Source organism: Xenopus tropicalis, chromosome 9 (genome assembly GCF_000004195.4).
Source record: "Xenopus tropicalis strain Nigerian chromosome 9, UCB_Xtro_10.0, whole genome shotgun sequence".
Lineage (NCBI taxonomy): Eukaryota > Metazoa > Chordata > Amphibia > Anura > Pipidae > Xenopus > Xenopus tropicalis.
Window position 1 is genome coordinate 60,824,389 of NC_030685.2, and position 18,613 is coordinate 60,843,001.

An 18,613-nucleotide genomic window follows, 5' to 3' on the forward strand; every position below is an offset into this window, starting at 1 on the left:
CAATTATATTACCAGCACTGAAGCATTTTTTTTTCTACAAAACTTCACTACATTACACAATATCAAACAACATTTTAAAGAAAATAGGCCTTTCCTATTTACTTTCTAGGCTATCATTGAAAATACTTTATCTGTATCCATGGGAATGGACATCATTCCAACAGGAGAGACAAATATCCAGGCTATAGCTGCTTAAACAAGTAAGAATATCTAGCTCTGAACAGGTCAGGTTATTATATGTACAAAATCCAGATGTAGGCACTGTCCATTAAGGCCACTATTCAGGCTTACCAGCTGCTAGCACTATTTCCCTCCAGTTTCGTAACAACTGCTCCCATTTTTAGCACTGCGGAGGTGGGATCCTGGTAACAACTGCTATCTAATCCCACTCTACACAGATCAATTACCTGCAAACAGGCCAGCCATTGTCTGAAGTAGCATTTTGGTCTATAAATACTCTAAGGCAAAGGGGGGGGCGGGGATACCATACTGTCACCAACCTAAAGAACAAAGTTACTGTGGTCTGCCACACTGTGTCAGTACTCTGACTCAGCAATATAACTTTACTGTATAAATGGACTCATAGAATATTATATAGCGACAAGCGCAAAACCTTTGCAACTGTAATGGAATGCTTCTTGATTCCACAAATACCAAAGCAGGATTTTCCAAAACATTCAGTGGGACAAACAATGAGGGATCGACAGGTCCAAGAAGCTACCCTTCTGAATTTGTCATTCACGTGTTTAATATTTAATATTCATCACGATTTTATAGCTCTTTAAAAATGCAAGTAATAAGGATTTTTTATTTTAGAATAAATTACAACCCACTTTTGCAAAGGTTAAATCCCTGAGGGTTCCAAATGTTAGGCAGCCCCTCAATTACTGGATACCCAAGTCCAATGCTCCTGTTAGCAGAAAATAGAACCAGCCTGGTTCACTTTTAAGCAAGCACCACAGAATGACACTCTCCTTCCACTTATTTGGTTTTTAATGGGCCCAGGCTGACGCACGAGTGAAAAAATACATATTTTTGCTTAAGGGCTGTGGCACACGGGGAGATAAGTTGCCACGTGGGCAACTAATCTCCTGAAATGCCATCCCACCGGGCAAAATGTAAATCGCTGGTGGGATGGAATACGCGGCTTGGTGATTTGCAGAAATTGAGGCAACTTCGCTGATCGCAGCGCCGCGTATGCCATGCCACCGTCTAATCTCTCCGTGTGCCACAGCCCTAAAGCTTGGCTTTTCAATCTACAGTTATGGCGCACACACAGCATAAAAAAAAAAGTAAGAAGCAAGAAGATCGCTCTGTGGTGCTTGCTCAGTGTAGTTTTCTACTAATAGGAGCACCAGCCTGGAGTATTAGGTAATATAATTACCAAGGGGTGCCTAACATTTGGCAACCCCCAGTGAATTAACCTTTTCATTCCCCTTTAAATTACAAGGACAGAAGCAACTGATTTTCTGATGAGATGAAATAAATGCTAAACCTAAGAAAATGAGTACAATAATTCAAATGCAATGATGCACCAATATTTGCACACACAAAGATGCCTGGTTTAGAACATGAATACAATTTCTAAATAAAGGTTGCCCAACACTGCATGTCTAGAAATAGGTGATCAGAACACTGGAAGGGTGCTAAACCACATCCCAATCCATACTGTGCTGGAAAATAAAGCACTGTCCGCAATTACAGCTCTATAGTGTATAGGCCCTCCCTTTGTACAGAAAAAATCTTTCTTGCACACCATTTACAGTACAGTGCAAATGCTTTGTAGGTGCATCTGAGCAGGTAGTGAATGACACGTTATGCTAAACACTATATGAACTTACATGCATAATGCTTTGTGCACTACAATTTGTGAATTTGTGCTGTTGTCAAATCTTGCATAGACACTCACAACTGGTGAGCTTAGAGGGGACAGGACTAAAAAAATACATATAGTATGTATAAAATAAATTCCAGACAAGTGAATATTGGACTAAAATGGAAAACAATAGGTTTGCCATTGTGGCTACTCTATAGAGCGCAGATTAAAAATCTTAAATAATATTTTAAAATTGGGCTAAAGAAAAGATGAGGCAACACACAATATTTTCTGTGTTAGGATCTGTAAACTTGACAATGTTTCTCTGTTAGATATAAAAATATTGCATAAATACACAGGGTGTTGAGTAAGAGAACTGTTTTTGATTACCGAATGGGAAAAAAAAAAAAAAAAAAAAAAAGAGACCAGAGAAAATGTTTATTAGAAGGGTATTTCACATTTACAAAACTCAACAGTAGACATCAATTTTTTTTCTTTTTACAGTTTTTCTACTTTTAAAAAATGAATTGGTTTAGTTTTCCCCCAAGTTGCAGCTAAGTAAAGCCAGACTAGCAAAGTCCCCAACTGAAACTGAAAATTCCCTGCCATTGTGGGTGCCGAGAACTGCACTCAAGTCAAGTATTCAAAGGCATTTTATTTATTTATTTGAAACCTGCAGCAGTTCTCAGCATCCACCATTAATGGGGCAAATGCCAAGTGCGTCATTGCCCTTATTTTTTGATACATTAATAAATACATTTCTCAGCATCAGCTGTAACTGCGGCACCTACAGAATTATTATGCTCTCACAGCTTGAAAGTCTCCAACAAAGTAACAATAGTTATTGGGATTTCTCAGACGTATCAAATTTAGCCAGTTCAGAAGATCAATAACCAAGTTACAGTCATTGCTTGAGAAGGCTGATAAAACAAATTCAATGTATAAAGGAGCCAACTGAAAAAAAGTTGGTATACAATTAAAACATTTTTAAAAGGTGAACCCTCCCTAATGAGGCAGCACAATAAGAAATTATTGTAGATGAAAATTAAAATATTAAAAAAAAGCTGTATACAAAAAGGTAATAGTCACATATTTAAGTACAAGTTCACAAAATAAAAACACATTATCTGTACTAATTGTACCTGCTGGGGAAACAATACAGGGTTTTTCTAAAGATTGGGCTCAATGTATTTGCTTAGCATTGCAACTGGCTTTAATTTCACAAAACATGTAAGCAACAGTTGGAACATTCTTTACAGAAACAATCAGGTTCAGGAGCATTGTTGGCCCCTTAGAAGAAGACATTCATGAAAGGCCATCTCCCATAAACTCCATTATAAGCACACAATTCAAAGTTTTAATGATTTAATGATTTCCTGTTTGTCTGTAAATATAAAACAGTACCTTGTACTTGCTAATAACTCAGATTGGGTTTAATTAAAAGTTAAATCCTTTTTAGTAGACTTAAGGAACTGAGATCCAAATAACAGAAAGACCCCTTAAAAAAAACTTTCCTACCAGTTTTTATAGATTTGGATTTTTTTTTTTAGTAACTGTAAATCATGGAGCTCCAAATTCCGAAAAATATGCAATTCAGCAGACTTTGAGAACAAATTTGGGCACCCCTTGACAAATTACATATTTAATAAATGTTGCAGGTCCCCTTTATCTCATGTGGTTTGCTGTTTTTTTATCTGTATGGCAGGGCTTGTAAAAGTCAAATGAACTTGTATGTATTGCATGTATTTTCTATCACAGGATAACTACGGAGTAGTACAAGCTAAATTACATAAACAATGTTTGGCAGATCTGGCAACAATGGCTTTGCTGATGTATAACAGGCAAGGCTAATTCTTAGGGAAAATATAACTTACTCTGGAAAATAAAGATGACTTCTAACACTATGCAAATTCAGGAATATTTTTCTTTGAAAACAAATAGACCACCATAAAACTTGAAAAGGCTACAAACACAAAAGTTATGTACTAAGAATTTTTGTTTGCTAGAAAGGTGCTGCTCAATATCAAGTCATTCATCCCCTTCTTGTGCAGTGCCCAACCTACCTTAAAAAAAAAAACCTTTGCATGATCACAATTGCATGCTGCTTTTAATGCAACAAAGCTTATTTATCATAGTATTTATTATTGTTCATTCATGTTAAACAGGGAACACAGGCAAGTACATTCTAATTTGTTTTATTTTTTAAAAGGAAAAAAGGATTCCATTTTTTCATTCTTTAAGCGCTTACATTTTCTATTTGAGCCCTTTTCTATTGATCTTCCATTCTAAATCTAAAGCTGCAGACTGGTTGCTTTGGTTAAGCCCTAGGAACAAACAGCATTGTGAACTCTATAGGGCAGGACCTCCTTCCCAATGGCGCAACTACCATACAGCAGACTACGAGGTCATGCTCCTTTCTACTGTGTCTCTTAACATGGCACTTTTATCTCTTAATGTAAAGCTCTAGGGGAACAATAGCACTACATAAATAATAATTAATACTTTTTATGCCTGGCCGCCCTTTTCTAAATTTTATAGTGGTCTATTGTAGTAGTGCTATACAAAGAAAGTTAAACATACCATACTGCCACACATACTGAAATGAGTATAAGATAAAATACTTTGTCTAGAAACAATCAGTATTCTACAACCACCACTTTCCACTCATTTTTTTTCTTCCCTGTATATGTTTAAACTATTTTAAAAGCCCCTACTATAAAATGATATTCAAAGTGACTGAACCAAACAACAATATATGCAAAAGCCTAGATAGAGCATTAATCTTTTTCCATACATAAATATTTGCACAGTGGGTACTACAGCTGTTTAGCAGCTGCTACTATGTAAAAGAAATAAAAAAAAAAATAGTAACAGAAAATAGAAAAAAAAAATAGTAATAGAAAATAGGTCAAACAAACCGATTTTCTCAGATTTGTAATATATTATCTGTTTGCCAATATTCAAAATAGGAGCAAACACAAACTCAACAGAAGATCAGGTAGCAATTTGCAACTAACATAATGCACATGCATCCACATATAGACAGATGGTGATTTTTATAGTGTACTTTTTATTTCTAAATTACACTGTTTACATAGCAAATAATTCACTCTGCCATTTAAAACGTTACTCTTGAACCAACAAATGTATTTATTTTAGTTGTAATATTGGTGTGTAAGCAGCCTTCTCATTGAGCATGATTCAGAAGGAGCCAGCGCTACACATAAGGGCTCTGGCACACGGGGAGATTAGTTGCCCGCGGCAAAACTCCCTGTTCGCGGGCGACTAATCTCCCCGAGTTGCCTTCCCCTGCCATCCCACCGGCGAACATGTAAGTCGCCGGCGGGATAGCAGACGTGGCGGCGCGATTTCCGCGGGCTACTAATCTCCCCGTGTGCCAGAGCCCTAAAGGGTGAAGACAGATGGAGCTACTAGTAGTTGCTACTTTTTAAAGGCTACTAAACTTTAGAAAATACCCTGCAATAGAAAATACTGCTAAAACACAGGTAGAAACAGTTATCAGTAAATGATCAGCATTTTCTATTTTAGTAGCTGTGACAAGTAGCTGCAACTAGTAGCTAGTTCCTCTCGAGGCAACTTTCAGGGAAATCGTACTGCCGCGTATGCCATCCCACCAGCGATTTATATTTTCACCGGTGGGATGGCATTTCTGGGAGATTAGTCGCGGGCAACTAATCTCCCCGTGTGCCAGAGCCCTAAAACTGCTTTTCTCCCATGTAACTGGAGGAGTCCCAAAGCAGACTTGGATTTCTTACTATTGAGTGCTATTCTGATATCTACTGGGAGCTACTACCTTGCTCCCTTATTGTCCTGCTTGGGGCGAAAGGGAGGGGAGTGATATCACTCTAAATTGGAGCACAGCAGAAAAGTGTGACTGAAGTTCATCAGAGATCATGGCTGTGGCACCCTGGGAAGTGAAGAATATGGCTAGTCCCATGTAAATTTCAAAAATTACATATAAAAAAATCTGTTTGCACTTTTGAAAAACTGATTTCAATGCAGGATCCTGCTGGGGAAGCTCTATTAACTGATGCGTTGTAAAGTGCTGCATAATTTGCTGGAGCTATATGTAAACGATTATAAAATGATTTTCCTGTGTGGATTTATCACCTAGAGCAGTGCTGTCAAACTTCTGTTGTACCGAGGGCCGGAATTTTTCCGACCTACGTGGTGGAGGGCCGATAATGGAAGACAGTTTTGACCACTCCCCTTTTTGAAACCCCACCCACTTGAAACCACACCCATGTTATCACATGACCATACCCATATTAATGGTTGTAGTACAGCAAAAAACCTGCCATACTCTGCCTGCCCTACCCTGCCTGTGTGCCATACTCTGCCTGCCCTACCCTGCCTGTGTGCCATACTCTGCCTGCCCTACCCTGCCTTTGTGTGTGCCATACTCTGCCTGCCCTACCCTGCCTGTGTGCCATACTTTCACTGTGTGTGCCATTCTTGGCTGGTTTGTGCCATACTTGGCCTGTGTGTGCCATACTCTGCCTGCCCTACCCTGCCTGTGTGTGCCATACTCTGCCTTCCCTACCCTGCCTGTGTGTGCCATACTCTGCCTTCCCTACCCTGCCTGCGTGTGTCATACTTTCACTGTGTGTGCCATTCTTGGCTGGTTTGTGCCAAACTTGGCCTGTGTGTGCCATACTCTGCCTGCCCTACTCTACCTGTGTGTGCCATACTCTGCCTTCCCTACCCTGCCTGTGTGTGCCATACTCTGCTTGCCGTATGCTGCCTGTGTGTATGGCACATACAGGCAGCCTACAGTGACACAATGCTGGCATTGCTCCTACAGTCTGCACAATAACTATATATTTGAAAACTTTTTAATTGCAGTACCACCTCAGTATATGTTCTTTTTGTAGTATGCAGGGATTATTTGTGGGTTTCTACTGCTCCTGAGGTGTGAACAGGGGAACAATGGGGATGATTACAGCCTGAGCCTGAGGTGTGAACACTGCAGGGGGTGAACAATGCAGGTATTAAAAGGTGTAAACAGTACAGGGGATTACATATTTAAACAATACAGGGGGATTACAGCCTGAATCTGAGGTGAGAACCATGCAGGGGGGGCAGTTAATCTCAGTACTGATACCATTTAAATCTTACACAAGAGTAAGCCATCAAAGCAGCCAGACAGGTGGGGGGCCACACAGAGGGGGGTCTGCGGCCCGCGGGCCGCCAGTTGGACAGCACTGACCTAGAGTATTTCTGTATAAATGTAACCTGGCTGTCCTTGGATCAGAAAGAAAATAACATATGGTATATAAGAAAGCAAAGAAATATTTATATAGCTAAAATTTACCAAATATGTCCAAAAACTATTGTACATGAATTAATAATCCATAACCATCACAATAACAGCTGAAAAATGAACATATGACGGACAACTTTTCTGACATTTATTTTCAGTCATATTTATCAAACTGTGAAGAAACATTTCTTCCAAAGTATTCCAATTTGCATTAAATATAAGTTTTAAAAGCTTTTAGAAGAGTTTTCTGCTCACCCTATTTAGCTGTAGTATGCAATTTAAAAGAAACACATCTTTATTGAAAAAAAAAATAAAAAATAAAAGCTGAAAATGTGTACTTAAACAAGAAAAAACAAGCCAACTTAGCTTGCCCAAAGAGGCTTACTGTTATAAGGATACTTTATTACCAACCTGTAAAACAATGTCTAGTCATGTATAGCATGTTATAGGTTTTATACATTGCCTTCAGATGTATTCATAACTTAATTAAAACCTATGAATCCTACAAAAAGGCTAATATCTACAATATATATAATTTTTCGTTTTCTAAGAATTCTTATGGTGTTTCCCTGATATCCTCAGATTAAAATGATATACTATAACTGTGTAGTCAGTATGTCTATCCTTTGTTTTGATCACTACACAGAGATGACACTTATTTGGCTTTGTATCATGTCTTCTGGTAGGTTTCTGACCATTCTTCAGGCTTTTCAGTCTCCTACTGCAGTGCTGTCCAACTGGCGGCCCGCGGGCTGCATGCCCCCCACCTGTCTGGCTGCTTTGATGGCTTACTCTTGTGTAAACTTTAAATGGTATCAGTACTGTGATTAACTGCCCCCCCTGCATGGTTCACACCTCAGATTCAGGCTGTAATCCCTCTGTATTGTTTAAAAATGTAATCCCCTGTGTTTTTCACACCTTTTAATCTCTGCATTGTTCACCCCCTGCAGTGTTCACACCTCAGGCTCAGGCTGTAATCACCCACATTGTTCCCCTGTTCACACCTCAGGAGCAGTAGAAACCCACAAATAATCCCTGCACACTACAAAAAGAACATATACTGAGGTGGTACTGCAATTAAAAAGTTTTTTAATATATAGTTATTGTGCAGACTGTAGGAGCAGTGCCAGCATTGTGTCACTGTAGGCTGCCTGTGTGTGCCATACACACAGGCATCATAGGGCAGGCAGAGTATGGCACACACAGGCAGGGTAGGGAAGGCACAGTATGGCACACACAGGCAGAGTATGGCACAAACCAACCGAGAATGGCAAACACAGTGAAAGTATGGCACACGCAGGTAGGGTAGGGAAGGCAGAGTATGGCACACACAGGCAGGGTAGGGCAGGCAGAGTATAGCACACACAGGCCAAGTATGGCACAAACCAGCCAAGTATGGCACACAGGCAGGGTAGGGAAGGCAGAGTATGGCACACACAGGCAGCATAGGGAAGGCAGAGTATGGCACACACAGGCAGGGTAGGGCAGGCAGAGTATGGCACGTTTTTGCTGTACTACAACCATTAATATGGGTATGGTCATGTGATAACATGGGTGTGGTTTCAAGTGGGTGCGGTTTCAAAAAGGGGAGTGGTCAAAACTGGTTTCCATTATCGGCCCTCCACCACGTAGGTCGGAAAAATTCCGGCCCTTGGTACAACAGAAGTTGGACAGCACTGTCCTACTGCTATACCTTTGTTTAATACAGCAGAAAATGGACAGTGGCGAAGGCAGACGAGTAAATGCATTATGCATTAATAGCCCCTCCATGACTGTACTTTTCCTTCTCCTTTAACTTCAAACACTTCCACTGTATCCTGTAGAAAAGGGCAAGTAGCATCCTAAGGAAAACTAGAAAATTGATTCTAGAATATGACTCTTTAATAGAACAGACATTAAAGGACAAGGAAAGGTTAATATAAATTAAAAGTAAGTCTAAAGGCATTCTTTTTAAGTACTTACTGCATATCTAAATTCCCAGATCCCTGCTTGCTTCTCTGAGATATGGTGCTGGCAGCCTACAGCAGTGTGAATGTGAAGACTACAGTGACATCACTGAAATCTCTCTTCCCTTCCTGTAGGCTGTTCTCTCCTATTCTCTGAGCATGTGTGTAACTTGATCCTGTCTCCTGTTCTGAGCTCCACATGCCCACCAGCCAATCAGAAGCGGATTTGCTGGGGGGGGGGGAATGAAACACATGTGCAGTATGAAGCAAGAAGGGAAAGGAAGGGAGAATACCTTTTTAAAGATGGCTGCCTGTTGAAGAAAACAGATAGAAAAGGTGAAGTAAGTGTGACCGAGTAAATATTTGATTAGGTGAGCCAAAAGTGTGGCGCTTTGACTAAAGAATAGGAGGACTATTGGGCAGTATGCTTTTTAAATTTTGACTTGCATTCTCCTTTAAGCACTGTATCTATTGTGCCTTACCCAGCCCAGGAACTACACTATAGAGCACATGTGTCAAACACAAGGCCTGCAAGCCGAATTCGGCCCGTCTGGCTGTTTTATGTGGCCCGTGCTGACTGTGTCTGACCATGCAGTGTGACCAATTGCCTGACTTTGCCGCTTCAGTCCCAGTGGCGCTGTGACTGTGCCCAAACGAGCAGCGTGACCAATAGCCTGACTGCCCCACTCCAGGCACTCCAAGCGGACACTTTCATTCTGCTCTGCAGGGTGCGTGGTGCGGAATGACATAATACACACTACGCACCCTGCAGGGCAGAACATAAGAGCTGCCGCTTGGAGCAGCGCAGTCAGGCAACTGGTCATGCACAGTCACAGCGCCACAGGGACTGGAGTATGGAGTCTCCTACAGTAACAATGTCTCCAGATTTAGAGACAGGGTGAGGAAGGTCTATCCTTGATTTTTCCATAATTTGTTTCTCTATAACTTAAGTCTGCTAAAAATCATTTAAATATTGAATAAACCTAATAGTATTGTTTTGCCTCCAATAAAGGATTAATTATATCTTAGTTGGGATCAAGTACAGGTACTGTCTTATTATTACAGAGAAAAAGGAAATAATTTTTAAAAATTATAATTATTTCCTTATAATAGAGTCTATGGAAGATGGCCTTTCCGTAATTCAGAACCTTCTGGATAACGGATCCCATACTTGTACATAAATGAATTACAAGTTTAATTTTTTCATAAATGTTAACAATTTCCATTAATATTGAGGATTATGAAAAACAATTTAAAAAAAAGTAATGCTGATAATGTCACTACACATAAAAGATTTTTCTGCAGCCATCCCCCCTCTCTATATTTTTAACTAATAACCCTTTTCAGATGTCCCCCTTCCATTCCCTCCAACCGCATCTGTGCCTGTACCAAAAAAAATTTCTGGCTTCCTGTACTGGCATTGGAACTGCAAAATAGAGAAGAGGTGGAAATGTACAATGCTACTAGAGAGAAGTAAAATGACTTACCAAGATTAGATAAAAGGAATCCCTAAATATAAAAGCACATCACATGATTGTAAGCTTAATCTTTTTATGGGATTTGGTTTTCCTTTAAAGATGTGCTATTATTTATTAATGGATGTACACCTGCTTTACTACAGCCATATAGTTAGTCGCCTAGGCAGCACTATAATTAATGCAGTTTTCATACTGATCTTGCCCAAGATGTGCAAACTCTCAATAAGAACACTATTAGTGAATTTTGTACTTGCTAGATTCAGAAGTTGTTGTTACTGGGCAACAAGCTCAAGTCGAAAGAAGCATAGTGCTGGCTTCAGAGAGGGAACCAGAATACATCTTTGTGAACACACTTCTTTCTCTGTTGTGTAAACACAGCGTCTGTCAACATTTACATACGGCCTCTACCACAGTCTGACGTCAATGACACAGCTCCACACACGGCTCAGCGTTTCCTGGCTTATTTTTAAACAAGAGCAAATTTAAGAGGCTGCTTTTTTTTTTTTTTTTTGAGAGGTTGTGCTGGAGCCTGACATTCCAGCAGTTCTGATGAAAAGACACACAAGGAAGAAAATCGCTAAATCTCCCTTGCTACTTCCAGACGTGAACAAGACTCCATTATTTTCATGCTCCAGCAAGTTTCTGGGAGAAGATTCATGTAAAAACATCTTTTTATGTTGACCTTGGAAACTGCTTTTTACTACTGGTTTTAAAATAACCATAGCATTCCTCCTTTAGTTATGTAAAGACCTTAACAAAGGTACTGAGGTACTGGCTTTGCACTGCGTTTCCTGCTATATAGCAGTACACACATCTATGTAACAATGAAATGTGTCAAAAAAATTACCCATCATCTAACATTGATCTCAATCGTGGTGGGAAATAATTTGAATTGCTGAATTTGAAACACTCGTACTGTATGGGATCTTAGTGCCAGCCAACCAAATTGCAAGCAGAAGACCTTGCATTCCTATTACAATTAGATTTGCTATCAGGACATGTGCATTCAGGAGTAAAATGACTGGATCATTCTATTTCTGGCCCAGTGTTGGTGTATGTCTTAATTTGTTACAGAACTACTCATGTGGTGCCCTCAACAAAAAATGTATTTTTTCTTTTTTTTTGCCCAACTTTAAATTAACCTTAATATCACATTTACTTCCAGTGTGGTTTTTTTTTTTTAATTAATCAAAGTCTTTATTCTAAAGACCTTCAGCTTTGTTTAACCACAGAGTATTTATTAGATGGGCAGCATCTCAGAAACTTGCTCGCACAAAAATGATCTAGCTCAGTGCTGTCCAACTTCTGTGGTACCGAGGGCTGGAATTTTTCTGACTTACGTGGTGGAGGGCCGATAATGGAAGACAGTTTTGACCACTTCCCTTTTTGAAACTGCACCCACTTGAAACCGCACCCGTGTTATCACATGACCATACCCATATTAATGGTTGTAGTACAGCAAAAACCTGCCATACTCTGCCTTCCCTACCCTGCCTGTGTGTGCCATACTTTGACTGTGTGCCATTCTTGGCTGGTTTGTGTGCCATACTCTGCCTGCCCTACCCTGCCTGTGTGTGCCATACTCTGCCTGCCCTACCCTGCCTGTGTGTGCCATACTCTGCCTGCCCTACCCTGCCTGTGTGTGCCATACTCTGCCTGCCCTACCCTGACTGTGTGTGCCATACTCTGCCTGCCCTATGCTGCCTGTGTGTGCCATACTCTGCCTGCCCTACCCTGCCTGTGTGTGCCATACTCTGCTTGCCCTATGCTGTATGGCACACACAGACAGCATACAGTGACACAATGCTGGCACTGCTCCTACAGTCTGCACAATAACTATATATTTAAAAACTTTTTAATTGCAGTACCACCTCAGTATATGTTCTTTTTGTAGGGTGAAGGGATTATTTGTGGGTTTCTACTGCTCCTGAGGTGTGAACAGGGGAACAATATGGGTGATTACAGCCTGGGCCTGAGGTGTAAAAACTGCAGGGGGTGAACAATGCAGAGATTAAAAGGTGTGAACAATACAGGGGATTACATTTTTAAACAATACAGAGGGTTTACAGCCTGAATCTGAGGTGAGAACCATGCAGGGGGGGCAGTTAATCTCAGTACTGATACCATTTAAAGCCTACACAAGAGTAAGCCATCAAAGCAGCCAGACAGGTGGGGGGCCACACAGAGGGGGGTTGCGGGCCGCCAGTTGGACAGCACTGATCTAGCTAATACCCCATGGAGGGATTTAGTCGCCCACAATAGATCTCTGCTTCCGCCGGTGACCAATCTCTCCAAAATGTCTTTCCACCGGCAACAAAGGAAATCGCTGGTGGAAAGGCCTATGCATTGCTCCAGCTTTCTAAAGTTGCCTGCAGGAGGAAAACTGAAGCGATGCATGGGCGATTCCCTGCAGTTTTGGGGGGCAACTAAATCTCTCATGTCAGTCATGCTTACTTTGATCACATGGTACTGCAAAAAGGATAACTATGGACTCTGGTGAAAGGTACTTCTACTTCAGCAACAGATACATGTTTTGAACTTCCTGCAACATAAAATGTAAAACTCTGGAAAACATGCCTTTTCTAAAAAGAAAAAAAAAATGATAGTATTACCAAGACTAACTTTTAAATACCAAGACAACCTTATGTACAGACATGGCACAGTGATAGTTAGAGAATAATGATTTACAAAGGCATTTGCTGCATAAATACTTGAAATGAGGTGCAAAGAGGTCATTGTGTGGCTCACTCATCACTACTGAGGACTAATCTGGAATGGACAGAATCAGAAGAGTATGCCTTTGCAGAAACAGTGTGAGGACCACTTAGTGACAGACAACTAATGAACTTGCTGACTAAAAGCATCAGGGAGATGCAGTGAGTGTGTGGTGCCATAAGTAAATGGTTAATTCTAAAACAACACTTATATGGGCTGCTTAGGGCCCCTGCGTGCCCCAGATGGCTCGTGGGCATGTATAGAGGTACTCTTCACATTTTGTGCTTTGCATTCCAAATAGTCTCCAAGTTCCACAACATAGTTTGGAAGCTGTGAGCCTCCTACTAAAACAGATTTTTACAAAATCCAGTGTTAATTTAATAAAGGAAAAACTCACATAAAATAACAATAAGTGTATTAACTACAAAGAAACCTACTAAACTAACTAAAGTTGTGCTGAGTTCACGGTGAATGCAAGCAAACCCACTAGCGGCCCCACAATTTCTAATAAACACAGCCACACTCCAAGTACTCGCTGGGCCTCTGCCAGAAAAGATCCAGGGACACATATGGTGATTGGGCAAAATAAAATGGAATGATAACAAATTCCACATGGAGTTAAATACGCAATTACAGCCTGTTTTAAACTGGTTACTGAGTTTAGTTATCTTGCAAATTTCCTTCGCTCATTTCCTACACAATACAATTTCCAGTGCAAGGCGTTGCTATGGGAATTAGTCAAACACAGGAACAGATTCTGCTGTTTGTCTAGTAGTCCCAAGACCTTGTAAGACCCAGTAGGGCAAAAACATGGTTGTGACAAACTGCAGAGACTTTAATGCTCTAATATATCGGAACAGCAGATATATCATTTTTGCGGTTCCTCGAGTAATCAAAAAAAAATTTAGAAATACATTTTAATAAATGTCTGCGTAGAGCAGGTCAACTGATGATCTATACAGAACAGCCCGCTAAGAGTTTAAACCTCGAGCCACCCTGCTGCATCACCCAGACTCCCAAAAGGTGCTCGGCTACCAGTTGTCAAATACAGAGCAGCGCAGTGGGAGGCTAATTCCACTTTTAATGATATTTACATTTAGCTGGGGTACTCAAGAGTAATGCAAAGTTTATTCAGGTTAAACAGTTGTAGATCACACCATAGTCATAAGGAATAAAAATATCAAGCTGTGTTTTTAGTCACCAAAAGCACCCTGGAATGCAGCATTGCCTGAACTTGCTTTGTAACTAAAAATTCAATGGCATGTCTGCAAACTGAGTAATGCCCGGCTGATGCTGCTCTAAATACTTCACTGTATTTTTATCTAACACATACACACAAAAATACAACCAAAACACAGAAGGGTGGAAGGGAAAACTGGCCAGGAATATCATTTGGTTCTGCAACTTTAAGACTATAACAACCTCTGGCCTAAATTCAGCTGGGCTGAAGTCTGGCTCTGTGTTTATGTTTCATCCAGACAGCCAGCGGTTGATGACGCTCTATTGACGCAAGAGCTACTCCACACTGCATGCCTGAAATTAATCAGGAGGGAGGAATTCTTTTCAAGCAGCTACTGGAGGCCTGTTAACCCAGCAGCAGGGACTAAACTGTAAAACAAAGTGGTAACAGGCGAGCAGGACTCTAGCATTTCTGCAGCTGCCGGGTGTAACTCTCTGCATTAGCTACAACTGGGTTTACATCAGGTTAATTCAAGGTATAACAAATGCTAGCAGCTCCAACTGTTTCCATACTGTCAGATATTTTCTGTAGCTGTCAATAAAGAGCTTAAGATTGGCACAAAAATGAAAAAAATAAATAAAATAAAATAGCAATACGAGTGGATTCCTTTCTCTTAAAATGCTTCTGCCCTCACCATTAGTGTAAATAGCATGGTGGTTCGGCGGTTAGCACTGGGTACTCCGATTTCCTCCCACACTGCAAACACATACAGGTAGGTTTACTAGCTGATGTGTTTGTTGTGTGAGTGCGGTAAGGACCTTAGATTGTAAGCTTCACTGGGGCAGGGAATGATAAATTGTGTTATATAAAGCAACATAATAATGATAATAACAGGACCAGTGCATGGTATAAGACTTTCATTGTTGGCTTTTTAAAGGTACAGTAACAACAAATAAATAAGGGTAAGTAATTAAAATATTATGTACTGTCAGCAATGGTAAAAGCAGTGTTTTTGCTTCAGAAATCCTACTATACTTTGTTTATATAAACAAAGCTGCTGTGTAACCATGGGGTTAGCTACTCAAACTGAAATAGGCCTATGGTACAGGTTACATAGCAGATAAAATATAAGCTCTGTAAAATGCCATTGTATCCCACAGAGCTTATTTATCATCTGCTACGTAACCTGTGCATATTTCCAGCTTGAAAGGCTACCCCCATGGCAATGCAGCAGCTTATATATATAAATTATAGAAGTTCCTGAAGCAAACACACAAATTAGTGCAGGGCAGAAGGCACTGCTGTTGATTCTTTTGCGGGCAAAAACAAGCAATCACTGCAACAAAAGTGCTGTTGAACAGAGGTTTTAACCACAAATCTATTGTATTCTCATTTTAATTCTATTGTTTGTTTTGCTGAATTTCTGGTGTTTTATATATTTTTTTATAAATATTGTGCTCACAGTATTCAATCTGGAGCACTCTACATCCCATACATCAGTGATCCCCAACCCGTGGCCCGTGAGCAACAAGTTGCTAGTTATTTTTGAATTCCTGACTTGGTAGCAAGTTTTGGTTGAAAACAAGATCTACTACCAAATAAAGCCCCCCGTAAGCTGATAGTGTGCATAGAGGCTGCCTATTAGCCCTTATCTGGCACCTCCATGAATTTTATGATGCTTGTGTTGCTCTCCAAGTCTTTTGGGGATCCCTGCCATACACTTTGGTAACCCTGTATGTATTGAGCATCAAACTGTTCAGAAAACCTAAGGACATATGGGAGATAAGATGCACGCTCTGAGGTAAGAAAGACAGCTTTACCCATTTTAAATAGGTCTGAATGTGTCCTTTCTAAAAAAATATATATTGTTTTCTGGGGTCAGCTTACTGACAGGGGTGTTTACCATAGAAAGCAGGCAGTGTTTCATTTTACAGCTACTGCAACAATATTACATAACAGACATTTTGTGCTCTTTTACTTGCCACATAAATTGGTAACCCTATGACTAATTGGGCATGAATCCATTCAGAAAACTCTTGGTATTCATATTAAAGTTTCATTCTTGTACCACTGATGAAGTAGGAGATAAGATGCTGTAAAGTGCAAGATCTAGGGTGATTTTCATCTTTATTCATTTTTAATTCATCTGGATATATGCTTTTAAAAAATTGAATGGTTTTCTAGGCCATCTTACGGTTGTGTGCTTTTGGTCTTGAAATATAAATTTCTGATGTGGTGATAAATCTGATATTGGACAGCTGTAGAAATATAAGCCATTATTTTCAATAAAATAAAACATATTTGGTACTGCAATGCTCAGGGCTATTTTCCTGCAAGAATATTTTTCTATATTATGAAACATATACAGTATTTTGTTACTCAAGTAGAATAGAAGACAAAAATTCAAAATTTAGAAAGCCACTGAGGGCACTAGTCCGCAGCATCCAACATAGCCAGTCTGTAGTGGAGCTCCACACCAACTGAGCACCAAAACAGGGGGTTCCCATATATTTTGGTAGCCAGACATGATTTACATTGGCACAATCAAACTTTTATATCATACTGAATAAATTGATACTGACAGAGACTGAGGGGCGAACCCTTTTAATAAAATACCGTAAAACTTTGGTAACCTGACATGAACTACCAATTTTCTCCTGCTCTGACTCCACAACAGATATGCAGCAGATGGAACACACGGTATAGCCTTATTCTTACAACTCCACTCTGAAGTGCCATTTTAGCTTGGTCTGACTTCACTTCCTGCCTACACACTGCTCCTGGAACAGCTCTAAGCTCAGATTTACACAGCAGAGATGGGAGGGGAAGGAGCAAACTCGTCCCATGCCCTGAAGGATTTTTCTAAAAGCAAGGAGTCTGACACAGAAGATCATGTATACAGAATAAAAGGAAAAAAATGTGGTGTTTCTTTTCACTGAGAAATCAGAGAAGCAGTTCTGTATGTTTATGGCTGTATTTACATAGACCTTTCTGATCAAGCTTACTTAGTTTTTACCTTTCCTTCTCCTTGATACAACAACTTGAATGCAAACAACTTAATTAAAGGGAAATTCAGCTGAGATTTCTAAATACGGCCTACGACTGCCATGATCTTTAATATCGCCACAAGCTATATACTACAGGTATATATCAATACATATTGACATTTCCAAGTCAACTAGCTATCACATACAACCAAATACTTTATTGATTTTGAGTCATCTTGTTCAGATTAAATTAACATTAAACTGTACAAATATTCTAAGTCATTAATACCTTCAAGTTTATGCCCTTTAATCCAGCAAACCACCTGTTTCTACATTAGCCTAATCCTTGGAACAATTTAGTTAACTTCGTTGACAATACAATACAAACTATTGTGGTGTTATTTAGCTAATATTAAGGAACATTTGTACGGCACTCGAAAGGGCAAATTACCAAAACCTCCTAGACTACTAAACAACTGGATTCTTTCTTCATTAAACTGTTTTAACTATCTTCTGAAGAACCAGACATGGCCTGTGAACCAGACCCTACACAAAAAGACCTACAAGAGGATCTGCAACCAGCTTCTTTGACCTCACAATCTAATAAACATCCAGATCTTATACAAAACTCCCCATCCTGCTTTGCTCAGAGCTGGCAGCTTCTTTAAACAAAATAATGAGGGACTAAATCAATAACTCTTTGACCACCTATGCTGAAGCCATAGAAACACAAATAGCCTCTACAAATATTGCAACTAGTACCTCAAAATAAACAAACACTCTCCAATTCCATCTCAGTTCTTTAAGGTCTTCTTCCTTGACAGCATTGTGGGGTCAAAAAACACCTACCACCTCACCTGCTCTGAAACTAGCCCCAACACCTGATAACCGAATAACATTGTGTTAGCTGCCTTTTTTTCTATATAAAACACAGGGAACCCTCCCTTTTACCTATATAGTTCAGTTTAACAACCATAACTGCAAAGTTGCATTTGAGCCACCCATTTTGTTCTCAGTGTTTGCTCTAGGTCTAGCAGAGTTGATTCGGGTCTAATAATCCACAACACCAAGGTCTATTGCACTTAGATTGTAAGCTCTACGGGGCAGGGACCCCCATCCTCTTGTATCTGACACTTAACTCTGTGGAATCCTTAGTGCAACTGTACTTTTGTACTTATTATAGTACTTTTTATCTATCTATTATTGT

General features: G+C 39.9%; 1 protein-coding gene across 3 annotated transcripts in view; it reads right to left on the reverse strand.

The window, feature by feature from the left end:
* The window catches only part of hdac4 (histone deacetylase 4), a 108,779-nt gene that overhangs the window by 58,382 nt on the left and 31,784 nt on the right, over window positions 1-18,613 (reverse strand). The window lies entirely within an intron of this gene.